Source organism: Lygodium microphyllum, chromosome 5 (assembly GCF_053477565.2).
Source record: "Lygodium microphyllum isolate KBCC chromosome 5, Lygodium_microphyllum_v1.1.10, whole genome shotgun sequence".
In the NCBI taxonomy this organism is placed as follows: domain Eukaryota; kingdom Viridiplantae; phylum Streptophyta; class Polypodiopsida; order Schizaeales; family Lygodiaceae; genus Lygodium; species Lygodium microphyllum.
In genome coordinates this window covers 113,862,806-113,878,787 of record NC_141139.1, presented here as the reverse complement: position 1 = coordinate 113,878,787, position 15,982 = coordinate 113,862,806, and the positions used below count along the sequence as shown (strand labels likewise).

General features: G+C 39.6%; 1 pseudogene; it reads right to left on the bottom strand.

Moving 5' to 3' along the window:
- Nucleotides 1–6,341: 6,341 nt before the first annotated feature.
- LOC148036307 (pyrophosphate-energized vacuolar membrane proton pump 1 pseudogene) lies at nt 6,342–7,629 on the bottom strand (annotated as a pseudogene).
- Between the last annotated feature and the right edge of the window lie 8,353 nt (nt 7,630–15,982).

Below are 15,982 nucleotides of genomic sequence, written 5' to 3'. Positions count from 1 at the left end.
TCCATCGCCTCCCTCTCCATCCTCACCTTTGCCTCCCTCACGGCCCTCCTTCCTCCCCTCCCTCCCTCTTCTCCTCGGCCATGACCCCTTCCTCCCCTTCTCCTCCCCTCCCTCCCTCTTCTCCTCCGCTGCCTCCTCTTGCTCCTCCTTCCTCCTCCTTCCTTTTCCTAACCCTCCTCTAGTTAGTTAACCTTACTAACTTACCTAACTAACTGACTTAGCTAACTTAACTGACATAGCTACCCTACTTGACTTACCTAACTAACTGATTTAGCCAACTTAAGTGACTAAGCTCCCTCAACTGACTTAGCTACCCTAACTGACCTAGTTGACTCCCCTCCCCCTAATTCAACTAACCTACCCTGGTCACATTAAACTAAACGGGCCCCTCTAACCTAACCCTAGTTTCCCCCCTTCTAGCCCCCTATCCTACCCCTACCCCACTCTACCCCCACCCTCCACACGCCCCTTGCTGCATGGTGGTTCCGTGTCTATGCGTATTCGCGCGGGCGTTCAGGTGTGTCTGTGCATATGGAAGCTGCCAGTGGGTGTTCATGCACGAGGACGCGCATTTGGTCTTCTTCGTGGGGTAGTGTGTGTCGTCCCCAACCACACACAACTGTTCACAGGCAGCCCGGGTATCTCTTTTGATTTACCACAAACTCGAGAAAAATACCTTTAAAAATACTTAAAAATATTAAAAATTTCATAGAAATTCAATTAAAAAGTAAAAAAATTATTTAACAATTCCTTACTAAATTACATAAATTTTTTGGTTTATCTTGCTGATTATAATATAAATAATTAATTGTAAAAAAATAACAATATTTAAAATCCTTTTAAAATTCATTAAAAATTTAGAAAATTTCATTAAAAATCCTTAAAAATCAAAATTAAATTTAAAAAGCACAAAAAATTCTATCAATGCATTTGATTGCTTTTGAAATATTTTTTAAGTTGAAAATACCTTGGCACATGATCATCCTATTATTTTTGGACCCAAATGATACACTTTTAATCTAAATTCATTAAAAAATAATTTTAAATTTCAAAAATAAGTTGCCAAATTACGAAATAATTACAAAATTACAAATCCATTGTTGAAGCTTGCTGGTTTCATTTCCAATTATGTTTGATTGATACTCTAATAAATCAAACATTTTAAAAATAAAAAATATATAAAAAGCGCAAAATACAAAATCAAAACACACCTAAATTATATATATATATTTTAAAAATACTAATAGCAGTCTCACCCAAACACTAATCAACATTGCCTAAACCAAATGTGATCCCACTAACCTTGCATTGATATTTATTTTGTTTTTGTTTTTTTTCAAATACTAAGGTATTTTACTTTTTCTAGTCAATGGTTTTTGCTTTTTTGTTGGATTCCTTACATTTGGGACTACTCAGTGCGCCCTCAGTCTCTTGCATACACACCCCTACTAACTATCTATTTTTCATGCTTTATTTATTTTGGTCATCCCTTAACCACAATTAATTGTTAAAATAAACTTTATTCACCCACTTTTCCACGCATGCTCATGCTAAATACACATTTTTCTAATAACTTAAAATCAACCCGCCGTTCACTTTGTACGCGCTACGTGCGCTCTTTAATTTTTAATAAAAATGAACCAGTCGTCACAACAAAAAATACACACATTGAAAAAGAAGAGCGCTTCAAACACATTAAAATTTTAATCAATGAATATGCATTTAGAGACCTGAGTCTAGGAATCACAGTCCAGGTTTGGTTAAAAGCACCGTTTCACATTAATAAATTGTAACTAAAAATTTAAAAATGAACCGCCGTTTTCTTATTGAAGTTTACAACCTTATAAAATTTCAACCATTGTTAATAATTTCTTAAAATGAACCCTTCATTAAAATCATTCCCCTCACTGCACTTTTTTTCCCTTTTTAATAAATATGCTTCGTGGAATGGGCACGTATAGTCCTTTAAGCTGATATTGTTTATCAAAGTTCTCGTTATGTCCTGATTAGGTTTTTGAGGTATTATGGTTTGATTGTGTGATAGGGTTATGAGTGCGGTCTGTAGTTTTCTTTTTTGCTTGATACAGGGTCTTGGGAGCCTACTTGTTGCATAGCATGAAGCTTTCAGTCGCATATGTATAGGGGTCATGCCGAATTTTTTCTAGGATGTGAATTATTTGGGGTGGTCGAATTGGTTAATTACGTCTGTATGTGCTTATTTTCATCTTTTTTTTAAATAGCTATTTTGTTGTTTTGCAGGAGTCCATCTGAATGGCCCCCAGACCATTCCTTTTTTGTCCACTATCAGTTGTTGCAGAAGTTGGACTTCTATATTAAGCTCTCAACGATGGATCTCCCTCTTCCAAAGGATGGTTGGGCTTGGTCTTCTGATTTGCTGACAGAAGTTATCCATATGGTCTTTGAGGATTCCGTTGTCGAAGGGTTTTCGAAAGCAAAGTCACAACCACAGAGGTTCTTGAAAAATTCCAAGATGAAAGATCAAGCGAAACAAACAATCAGGACGAATATGATGCCAGGGTTTAAGTGTATTACAATTTTTGGTTCAAGTACAAGTAACAAGATGGATCAACCAAAAGAATCAATCCTCGCAAGAAAACCACTTTATGTTATAAATCAGAATACAAGAGCATCAGATATGTCATCCAGTCGTCAAGAGAATATCTTTAAAAATAGACTCTTCTTCAACTGATAGATCAGCTAGTTTGTGTCTTTAGTGTAGCACTAAAGTCAGTGTCAGTGGACTGAGGGAGAGCACATTGGGGTAAAAGAAGCTCACTCAAAGGAACAAGATGTGCTGACAACGTAAGATAATTGCTTCTCCATAATCAGGTTTAAGGGTGATTCCGTGTCTTATGCCCTGCATGATGTCATCATCTACAAACTCAATGTCTTCATTATCACCTTTCAACCAGAGAGTTTCTCACACATATCAAATTCTGTATCCAAATTGTAATATTGCAGTGGTGGAAGGTGACATTAGGGAGGTAGTATCCACTTTCAGAGAATGCAAGATATAGCAAGTTTGAAATCCTGTCCAAACCTATTCTTTAAAAATAAATACATAGTCTGTTTCCTTCAGCAACAATTTGTAATCCTTCTTCTTTTGACATTCGCAAAACTCAGATCATTGCATTTACATATTGATCATCAGACTCTGCAAACAGTTCAGGAGTAAACTCTGTTCCTGGTTTGATCTTCAAACTGACTATTTTGAACTGTCCTTGCAATTCTAAGTGCAAAGTTGGACACACATTTGTGCATACATAGGACAAAATGTAGGCTCAAGTACAGCCTTATCAAACACAAGTGATATCACAAAATCGCATCTCGGCTCACTGGTACATCATGAATTCTTCTATACATGTTCTGCCACTGGTTAACGAGTAGCTCCAAAATTGTTCTTTTTTTAAATCACTGGGCAGGCAATCCATACAAAAATCCTGGCAGCACCTTCAGGTTAACAGGCTGAAAGGAATACTCCAACTACTTCCAAGCTATAGAATCCACCCACAGTAAGTCCTCTCCATCGCATTAATGGAACTTCACAAAGCTGATGTCTTTGGCATAAATTCGGAAGCACTGACGGCAGCACAAGATGTTGTACTTCTGAACCAATCATGGCCGTTCCTGCACACACGGCATGCTTTTATCTGAAATGCCTGTTGTTGAAGATGGTATTTTCAATAGTTACAGATGTATCGCGCTTCATGAATTTTGTTTCTTGATAAGCGAGTTTGTGGCGTGAGGCTGTTAAGTGGCATGTGTCAACATGGCTTCAATAGAGACACATTCAATCATAGCCAGAAAGGTGACTTCAAGCTCCATCATCTTGAGCTTCTTCGTTCGCCTCCTGGTTGCAGTCGTCCTCTTGTGCCAATTGCTTGATGTCCTCCTGACTATTGAGTTTGTTCTAGCACAAGGAACTTTCAATCGATCCCCATATAGGAAAAAAAGAGAATTCCCCATGGAATTCCCTAGTTGAAAATACATATAAGTGGGGAAAGTAAAAACTAGGAAAAATGGGACATTTCCTAGTGAGAACAAGTAGGGAATCACATAAGACCTTTCCTATGTAGGAAATATTTCCTACATAGGAAAATACAAAATTTTCTATGTAGGGAATAATTCCTATATAGGAAATATTTCATATATAGGAAAATTTTTCTAGAGGTGATTCCCTAGGTACTCTCACTAGGAAATCTCTCATTTTTCCTATTTTTTACATTCCCTACTTATATGTACTTTCAACTAGGGAATTCCGTGGAAATTCTCTTTTTTCCTTATCACTTTATCTACTTTGCCCTTCCTCTTAGACATGCTAAAATCAAACAAGAAATTGCACAATAAATTTTTAACTAGAAAATTATATAGATAATGTCATCATTTCTAAGTAAGGATCAATAACATACATCTAATGATCAAAATAGATTAAACAAATTAAAACATCAACATCTACTTCTAGCAACCAAAAGAAAAATGAAAATAATTTTAAAGGAGCATAGAACTAAAAACTAGTTAAGCAACATGTGTGTCTTGATTGTTTTATCCCTTAAATCTCCAATATGTTGCAAAGTAATAAATGTTTGTCTACCCTCTTCTCTAAATTTCAACATGGGTGGCCAATAGATATCATCATATGATGGTATGCGTATCACTCCTATTGATAAGTGATCAAATATCATTAGTTAGTATAACCATTTCAAAAAATGACTCATTATCAACATAAGAAAGCTGGTAATACTTGATTCTTGGCTTGAAAAAGTGTTAAGGCAAGCAATCTCAATGTCTTCCTTTCTTCAATTGTCTCGTGTCATCTTTAGTAACTTGTTTACCTATATATACATAGAGTTAACCAAAGTTCACGATAATACAAGATTATGAAAAATTTTAATAACACAAAAGAAAGTAATTAGATATTTTGTATCAATTTGGGTCACCAAATTTGTACAAGTTTTTGATCCTTAAAGTTGGTACTTGCATCTTGACTTGAAGAAACATTATTGCAAGTAACCTCCTGATCTCCCTTTCTTACATTACCTCTTTTCCCACCTTTTGTTGTTCTTTAATCTATATTTATATATATACACACAATTACTCAAAGTTTAAAAATATAAATAACTATGAACATTTTAAATTAGACAAAGAGATTAATTAAAGCTAGTTAATCTCAAAATGAATCACCTAATAAAGCAAGATGTAAAATATGTACAAATTTTAAATTTTAAAGTTTAGTAGAAATAAAGACATATACCTGTATCGTGATTTGAAGAGACATTAGGGCCAATGACCTCCTTAGCTTTCATTGTTCCATTATCCCTTGTGCCATCATTTGTGATTTTGTTACCTTTATGTACACATAATAAACCAAAGTTTAGAAACATAAGAGATTTGTAAAACATCAAAACACGCATTTGTAAAACATCAAAACATCAAAACACGCATACATTTTTTGCCCTGTTCTTTACACCATCTGATAGTAAATTGAGCAGGTGAAAACAAGGAATTCATTGTTCATACTTTTATGGGCTCACCAACTTCTCCTTTTGGTTTGAAGCATCTTACAAACTTCCTGTTGAACAGCGCGCGAGGGAGACGAGGAACGGAGGAAGAGAGAAGAGAAGAGAGACACGAGACACCGGAAGTGGAATCCCAGAAGTGCATCAAGTGAGCACACATTAGCTGCAACATCAGCTCCTTAGCTAGAATAGATAAAACATCAAGTAGAATAAACATAAGCTTGAACAGACAAATCAACTGAAAATAGACAAACAACAACTGGAAACAATGAAACATCAACTAGAACAACTCAACAGCTGGAATAATAATGAAACATCAACTGAAACATATCAACAGATAAGAATGAAATGAAATATCATCCCATCAGCTCGAAACATTTCTTATAAACAAAGCGTGGAATAATTTCAACGCATTAGCTATAATATAGATGAAATGATATGAAACGTAGCATGAAGAGCCAAAAATCAGCTGGAAGAAAGAAACATTTAGAATAATCAAATGATGAACAAAATACCGACAATCATCAGCAAGAGCTCATCAGTTTTCTTACTGCTTCTCAGAGCCCAAGCAAACATCTCAGCAATCTGCTTCTGGGACTCTAGGAACATCTTTGTATGCCTGGCCTCCAGATGATCACGAAATCGCTCAGACTCTCTGCATCTGCAATTTCATCTCTTCTAATCTGAGAAAGCGCTCCCCCAAAGTGCTGTCAACTGGGGGCTGTTAATGCCGCAAGCTGGACTTTGAAGAAGTCCTATGGTTGAGGAATCTCTCCATCTTGAAAGCCTTCGCGGCCTCACAGTCTATACTGCGGCTGCGCTTCTTGTGGAGAGATGTGTAAGAAGTATCATGGCCATCCAGAGACCAGTTGCGATACCAGCATTATCACTTATGGGACCATATGCATCTATGGCTAGACAGGTGGCAATGGTACAAAGAATTCCAAGAGCTGCAACTATGATCCCGTACATGGCTGCTAGGGTATGGCTGACATAGATGGCAACAACAATATCAAATATTGGAACAATTACAGACTTGTAGCCAAGTGCCAAACCAAATATGACATTGGTAGTAGCAGCTCCTCTCCTGCAAGAATCAGCAACATCCTGGACTGGTCTGTATGTATTACTGGTGAAATACTCTGTAACGTAGCCAATTACCAACCCTACCCAAAGCCCTACTCTAACGCAAAAAAATAGTTTCCAGTTTTGAACCATCTTTGCACCACCGTTAGGATCATATATGTAAAACGTGGATGGTAGTGCCAACAAACAAACAAAAGCTGCACCGAATGTCATTAAGATGGTGGATATCAGCAACTGTCTCTTCAGTGTAGATTCAATATCCCTTAGATTTGAGATCTCGAACACATCAGTTGCGAACAAGGTTGTGATGAGGCATGCCACAATGCCCATAGAGCTAATGAGTAGAGGGAAGCACATAGCAGTGAAGTCATGATTTGTGCCAAATGATGACATGGAAGCCACAGCAAGAGCTACGCAAGAAGCTTCAACAAAGGAGCCAAACAAATCTGAACCCATTCCAACAATATCTCCCACATTATCACCCACATTGTCAGCAATGATTGCTAGATTTCGCGGATCGTCCTCTGGGATATTCCTTTCTACTTTTCCAACAAGATCTGCTCCAACATCCATAGTTTTGGTATAGATTCCACCTCCAACCCTTTCAAATAGAGTCACGAATGAGCATCCAAGCCCATAGCCAGTGATGGCCTAAAAAAGGCCCTCCCAATCATCCTTGCAATAAAGCTGGAACAGTTTTTATAGTGATGTATAAAACTATGAGGCCATTAGCAGCAAGTAAGAAACCCATCACCGAACTTGATTGGAAGGCGATTTTGAATACTTTGCCTATCCCTTTTCTGGCTTCCAAAGTTATGTGAGCATTCGCATATGTTGCGATCATCATGCCCAAAAATCTTGACATTATGGACGTCAAAGCTCCCAATATAAATGCAACTATAGTGAAAATTGCTGTAAAGAGAGCTAGGGCACATTCTTACTTTGGATCGTATTTGCAAGGCTGGGGCTTAGTACTGAACCTTCGCACGAGAATATAGACCCTCATCAGCTGGAAAGAATATAACCGAAACAATGTATCATCAGCTGGAATATAGACGCTCATCAATAGAATAACGAACGAGGACGATCATAATAATGAACGAGGACGATCATCATGAAGCCTGGCAATATCAGCTTTCTGGAACCATGTTCAACATGAAATTTAAAACCTCAACATTCTCGTGCGAAGGTTATCATCTACCATGACAAACCCAGATGTAAACAGGCCTGCTGCAGATTCTCTGGACTAGCATTCCCAGATCTTGCAGACAATCTTGGGAGATGTTCACTTTCACCCAGGTTGTTGTTTACCATGACAAACCCAGATGTAATCAGCCCTTTTGCAGATTCTCTGGACTAGCATTCCCAGATCTGCAAATTGTCATCTACCATGACAAACCTAGATGTAATTAGCCCTGTTGCAGATTCTCTGGACTAGCATTCCCAGATCTTGCAGACAATCTTGGGAGATGTTCGTTGAAAGATGACAAACCCAGATGTAATCAGCCCTGCTGCAGATTCTCTAGACTAGCATTCCCAGATCTTGCAGACAATCTTGGGAGATGTTCACTTTCACCCAGGTTGTCATCTACCATGACAAAACCAGATGTAATCAGCCGTGCTGCAGATTCTCTGGACTAGCATTTCCAGATCTTGCAGACAATCTTGGGAGATGTTCACTTTCACCCAAATATACCGCCACCACTACTGAATCAGAAGATGAGATGGCATCAACCCAACGTTGAGCAAGAAAATTTGCAATATCAGCAAATAAGTAACATCTTGACATTGGGCCTCAACCCCCTTCACCACACAAATCAGTACCATCGAAGTTGTCCCTATGTGATAGAGTATCAACTTCCACAAATCTTGACATTGGGCCTCCTACTCACGAAGTCTCTATGATCATGTCACAACCCCCTTCACCACACAAATCAATACCATTGAAGTTGTCCCTGTGTGACAGAGTATCAACTTCCACAAATCTACTTGCAAGTTGCTGCTGAAAGGGACCATCACCTCCGATAGGATTTGACCTGGTTTCCTCACCAGATCCAGTGAAGCCAATAGAAGAAGTATCCTGACCTGATGAATGTTGGAAAAAGATCCTATTCATAGACAGGATTTGACCTGGTTAAGAACACCGCTATCCAGAACAACCTTTACACCAACTTCAATTCCACATGCAAAAACTCCTAATAGCAGTAGCAGACTGTACCAACAATGGTGTCTTTGTGTCGCTGGCCAGTATCTCCACCACTCGAGGTACAGCCCCTAGCTTGATGTACGAAAGTTTCTTGGTCTTGTTGCCAATATTCTGGTTCTTGACATCTCGAAGAGCCTTGAGTCTGGCAGTCGTGTCAAGCGAGCTAAGATTCTCCACGAGGTCCTCCAGTTTGTTCCATCCTGTGGAAGCCGCCATCTCCACTCACGAAGGAAAGGCCTTGTAGAGCTGGCTATCACAGGCGGAAGAGGACAGAGGCCTTTTCTCAGTTCTGTACATAAGAAGAAGGGTGATCGTCGAATGCAAAGCTAGCTAGACTCTCAAACAATAAGATTTACCAAACACATATGCTAGTGTTGAGTTTGCCCACAAGATAGGAATCCAATAGATTGAAGTATCATACCAAGTCAAATTGATTTAGCTTACCACTACATGCAAATAGGATATCAAAACCCTCAACTTACATTCTTCATTTTCAATGTTTTAGCAAGTTTTTTAGATAGGCGGATGAAACATACAGATCCATCAAGCTTAAACTTCAACCAATCTAACCTTTTATTGGGCTTGCTACAACCAAAGTAGCAAGAGGTGCAGCTAATGTAAGAGCACCAACGTAGCAATAGATGTACCTTCTATGGATTTCCTTCATAAGAATATGTACCTTGTGGTGGCAGTCCAGGGTTTGATATGCTTCACCTCCTCCAAGCACATTGTTGGCATTGCCCGTGTCTAGAAGAGCTCCTACCATGACCACTCTTACTCCATAGGCAAAAGCTGCTAGATAGAACAAGCCTCTCAGTAGTGAGGTTTCAAGTGGGCATAGGATTCATCTAAAAGATTAGACAAAGATTCACAAGAAATAAGCCTTGATTTGCTCAAATACTAGCTAAACATTGATACTCTTATTAGAAATGATGATGTTGATGAAAATTGTCCTACAAGCAAGCCATATTTCACAAGAAGTTAGATTGGTCCTAGCTATTGAATATCCAAGGTGAACTAAAGTACTAATCCATAGATGGTCTCAAGAGAAGTCAAGAATCCACTCCTTCAAATCCAATATGCCCAATGATTCCTATTAATTCATTAAGCTCCAAGAAGTCGATACAAAAGGGATCATTTTTTACTTTACTTCTATAGATTCTGTGCATCATGGAATTTAGCGTGAAGTCTACTAAATACATCTCCTACTTCTTCCACATGTCACCATGAGCTTGTGGTCCTTATCTTACCCATTGCTGCTAGTGATGTTTGCACTGATAACTGTACTCCCAAACATGTCTATCCACATGCTTTTTGATAGGGCCTATGATAGGGGGTGCTTCAAAGGAGAAAGGCATGCACTATGTTCTTAATTGCTGTCCTAGAAAAAATTTTGATAGTGATTGTGCATCAAAATTAAGATTTCTGTTGGTGAAAATTCGTACCTGGGCAATGTAGGGATCAATAATTTCAAATGATATGTTGTTGCTCCCTTAGCGATAACCTGTTTGAATAGTTAAAATTAGCACCATGTAAAGTTGCAGCTTGCAATCCTTCACATGATGGCTGCAAATTTTGGAGTTAGTATACTGATAGCATTATAAAGAAACCAAATTCATTGTTTATACACTCATAAATACAAAGCTTTTAGTTGGTTACACCTTAACACCACCTAATACTACAAAATCACAGAAAAGCCTAGCAAACATGTAGCCAACACCACCTACTACTAAAAAATCACAGAAAAGCCTAGCCAACAAAGCCAACAAACATGTAGCCTCTAATGAAATCCATGCCATGGTGCTTGATGTTGCTAGTCCTTGAAATATTAGCACACATTTTGAACATTGAGAGTGAGAAAAATTGACCACCAATGTACTCTCGGCTAGTGTTGTCCCTTTTAAGAGATGATGATGTAATATAGATTTACCTTCAGATCACAACTACTATTCGCTGCAGCAACTAGTCCAGCTCTAGCTGATCTCACATTGTGATGTTGATGCTGATGATGGTAGGACAATGATGCAGGGTTATTCATGATACTTGGATTCTGCATGTGTTGCCCTACTATTGATGTAGCTGGCAAAGCTCCCTGATGTAAATAATTAACAGATAAACTATTTGTCACATCTTGCATAGAGCTCTAGTTTGAATTGATCTGGTTTTGACAGGCCAGTCTGTGATCACTAGGAGCACTAATATTCATCAATGGATTCAGAGGATTATGCATCTTGATTTGATGTTGATCAAGCACTGGAGGCCAGTTTAATGGTACTTACACATCTTGATATTCTTGTTTGACTACAGGGTTGATCATAATTAAAACAGGCATGACAACCACCAATGTCAGGTCTTGTAATATTGTGCTTGCAAGAAAATGCAAGATGATGATGTAATATAGATGTACCTTCAAATCACAACAAGTTGCTGCAGCAGCTAGTCCAGCTCCAGCTGATCTCACATTGTGATGTTGATGCTGATGATGGTAGGACAATGATGCAGGGTTATTCATGATGCATGGTTGAGAAGATAGGTTGGCTCCAGAGGCCTTCAGAACCAGCGGCTCCAACCAAACCTGCATTCAGGCTGCTGTTTACTGACTCCAAATCCATTACTTTTGCTGAGTTATCAACTTGAAGATGTCTAGCAGCAGAAGATACCCAATTGAAGTTATCCTGTAAATTCTGTAGATCATCATCACCAATCATGCCTCTTGATCCACCCATGTTGTTGAGCTGCAGCACATGCTTGACCAGTGTTGCATGGGCTTGATCCGCTAAGTAGCATGGATGTCCATGGTCAATTTAAGGACATGTTAATCATACCACCTGACCCTGCAATATCAGCTTGATTCACTTGATTCATGATATGGCCGGACTGATCAGATGGATCAGAATCCTTTGTAGCCATGTTGGCCTTGATCTCGAGGAGGTTTTTGTTGTTCAGGATATCTTGACCGAATTCGCCATGATTATCGCCTGAAGTGACCGAATTCTTCATGATCTCTCTATTCCTGCAGCCCACAGTCGCTTCTTCTAAGCAGCTCTAAAAAATCCTGACTGTTATAACAAGCTCTCTCCACAAGTAGCTACCAATATTCTGATTGCTAGCTACAACTCTAGACCTTTTCCAAGCATGCAAACATAACTCACATGGCAAGTAACATGGGCCAAATGATTTTCAGAATCAAGGGCCTTGCTAAAAAAAACTGACAACTGTCAACAGAGCCACTATGATGGATATAGGTAAGTTAGCAAGTTGAGAAGCTTCCACCACATTTGGCATTATGATTCCAAGGAACAAGACACTGCCATACTTGATAACAGTAGCAATTTCAACTCAGCTAGGCAAGACCCATTTGTCATAACAGGAACTCCATATTTGTGCAATTTCAGCTCAGCTAGGCAAGACCCATTTGTCACATCCCAAATAACAGCAGTTGGCTGATGCCCAGACTAAAATAACAAAAAACCACCCAGCTTAGTGCCAGGAAACCTCCAGCCCTATGGCTCTCTACATAACTTTTCAACTAACTGTTGGTGGATGACTGAAATCACAGTCATTTTGAAGATTATATATACCTCTCTAGCAGCAATAATTTTAGCTCCATGAGGTTTTGGAAATGCAAATACCTATTTGGTTATTGGTGACACAATTAACATGAAGGTAAATAGTAAAAAGTTACCAAAACAGCAAACAAGCATAGTACCTTCGAGGCATATGCCTGTGCCTCGATTCCCAGAGGTAGCCCTTGTTGCACAAACAGACCTTGGTGAGGCCAGTTATAGAGTCAGGCAGGCATGTGGAGTTTCCACCACACTGGCTATCAAACGAGCAAGGGGGCTATCTGCAGCACGCTCACCTGATCATGATTCATGTTACGTAGCTGCTGCTGCCGATCATACTCCTCAAAGTCATCAAGAAATTGATCCCAAGACTGCGGAACCGACGTCGAGGACAGTATGCTTGCTTCATCAATACCGTGGCATGTATGCATGCAGTCATGCATCAGTTGGAACTGATCATCCTTATCAGTTTTCAATGTCTGCACTACAGACATATTGTCATCATGTCGATTACCTGTGTCCGTGGTGCTAGTGGATTTTTCTGTTATTAATTCAAACAGTGGTTCTTGTTGCTCTGCATGGCACCAGGGGAATATATTTCTGCTACCAATTTTTGCAAACTGAGAGGGACAATGGGTACTCATGCAGGTACCACCTACATTCATAACCATATTATATTGCAGATAATCATCAGCTAGCAGTGGATCGACTCTACTCACCGGCGAATGCTCAGTACATATACCGTTCTTGGTTTGTGCGTCCAGCACCTGCTGTGCTGCTCATATTTGTCGAATTTGTCCATAATCTGGCCCCAATACCCTTGAGGAACATCGGTACTTGCATTCATCAATGCATTATCCATTAATGGCAGAGTCATGCCGTGTATAAATTTCAGATCAATATTATATTTGCTTGTCTGCAAGGTATTCTGCACGGACACCTGATCCTGTTCATAAGTCATGCGCAGCAATAGCTGCTGTTGTTGCTCGTACTCCTCGAAGTCGTCCAGAATGTGATCCCACGGCTGATAATTAACAGACATTGACGACGACGGTACTGCAGCATCATCGTGACTTGAGATGTTCATGTGGTCAATGTGCATCTGGCACTGATCATCCTCAAAGTCATCCAGAATCTGATTCCAATTCGTAGTATTCTGATCAGTACACAAATTAGAACCTGTTGGATCTAGGTCCTGTGGTGGATATATGGGGCTCATTCGACTAGAGCTGGAGGCCAAAGTGCCAAGAGCTCGGCTGGGAGCCACGGACCCAATTGACCAGATCATGTATCCAATATCCTGGCATACTGATGCTGATGATGGCTCTGAGGGGGCTCCAAATTAGGTGGAGTTACATGACTTTGAACAGGGGGCTCTATTCGATGGGGATGAGAGGGAAAGTCTGTGCTTCCAGGGACATTGAACAGGAGCATGCTATTGTTCTGACTCTCTTGAGATTCATCCTGCACAATGTGTGTGGAAACTAGCTGGGCTGCTTCCTGTGCATTGGCCGTTTGGCCTTCCTCCGGTAAGCAGTCTAGGGGTTTGTTCCCAGGTCTGCAGGTGAGGGTCTGGTTCTGTGCGCAGCAGGCCGTTAGGGCTTCGTACGTGAACGAGGACCTGTGGCCGTCCATGAAGATGGCATGGCATGCAACCGCCTGATCAGCCCTAAAATCCCTCCAAGGAGCCCTGAATCCCCAGCCTCCTACTTATACTCGTGCTTTCACAGATGGTGTCTGCACAGAATATAGCATATCTGAGCTCGGGGCAACGATTTCTTCTTTGTCTTCTTCTTTGACTAATCTTGGCGCTATATGATGATTCAGTGATCTTCTGTTGAGTCGACTAGAGAGAGTGTTGCCTTCTCCTGCGTGCACAGAGTTCTCGACGTCATTGTTGGAGGCATTGGATGGTGGTTTCTTGCACCGGCCATCGGCCAGCCCCAATATTGGTTGATCAATGTGCCACTCACTCACTCTGCATTACCTTATTAGACGCCCTATTTATTGGACTTGTGGACTTGTGACAAGGATCAACCAATATGCCAATTTCAATGATGATGGAACCTTTGAGCTTGCTCCCAATATCAACATACATTACACTACACTTATGACGTATGCACCATTTCAATTGTACCATGTATTGTGTTCTTGCTCTTGAGAATCGAATGTGTGCATGTGGACATTCAAAATTTGTGCTTTGCATCTACATGTGAGCATCTTGGTAAACCATAGCCATAGATCCTATTGCTTGCCTTGTGTCTAACTGTGTGTGTATTATAACAAATGTATTCTCAACATTTTATGATGACATTTACATTGAATGTTTTTTTCTCTTTTAGATGGGTCTTTTCCATTGTAATTCATGGTGGTGTTGATTCATCCAACAAGGAAATTACCTATTGTACTATCTCAAAAGGCATGTTAGATTGAGACATCTAGCAATTTGATACGTGTATGTTAGGTTGATATCTCTAGCAATTTGCTAGGTAGGACCATATCAGTAATTTAACTCCAAGAGGGGCATCGGCTTTCATGAAAATGAAAAACTCAAAATGCATTATGTAAGAAAAGACAATGATAGAAATGCACTATGTAACCAAAGAGAATGATAGAAACATGCCATGTAACCAAAGACAATGATACACATATAACACCCACTAGATTTATAGAGAATGCAAGTGTAATCAAATCAATGTTTGCCTAAAAGAATAGATACTGAACCTTTCTTCTTCTTACACCTTGCTTGAGGAGCTATGGAAACTATTTAGAAGATTGCCCAATGGATCAACTTTTCTTTAATGATTAATTGACTTAATAGCATTCCTTGCATTCTTTGCACGAAAGGAATGCTAGGCCACTTTGCGATAGCTTCCACTATTGCATGACATTGCCATGAAGGACATTCTAAGGGAAGCAAAGTTGCTATGCTACAACTTCTCTTCCTTTTTTCTTTTGTTATTCTCTCCATCCTTTCTTTCTTTTCTCTCTTATGTTGTGATGCCCGTATGCAAACACAGTGTGAAAAATCCTAAAGTGTAACATCATTTGTCTTTCTTATTAATCTAGAGAGCAAATGCAATATTAGTTATTAGTGTCAGTATCTATAGTATAGATTATTCAAACTTACGAGATTTTTAGACACACACACACACACACACACACACTCTCTCTCTCTCCCTCTCTCTCTCTCTTCTGTAGTGGCGCGCGAAGGAGCACCAAAAAATTGCAGCAATAGTAGTGGCGCGCAAAGGAGCAGTAGAGGAGGTTGCGGCAGCTCTTCTGGAGGACTGTGCAGATCTGGATGCAGGGGCTCTTGTCCTTGCAGGAGAGGATGGGGGACGACAGCATATGATGAGAGCCTAGAATCTGCCTTCAATCATCACCACTAATTTCCAAGGCTCCATTTCCATTAGGAGCTGATGCAACATAACCAGAATAAAAACTGTTATTGCTTCTCTGTTCTCAGTATTTTTGTTCGCGTGTGTTTCTCTCTTTGACGTATTCTCATCAATTTAATTAAAATTGTACCTTTCATAATGATAGTGATACTTCTAAGTTGAAGCATGTTTCAAATCCTAACAAAC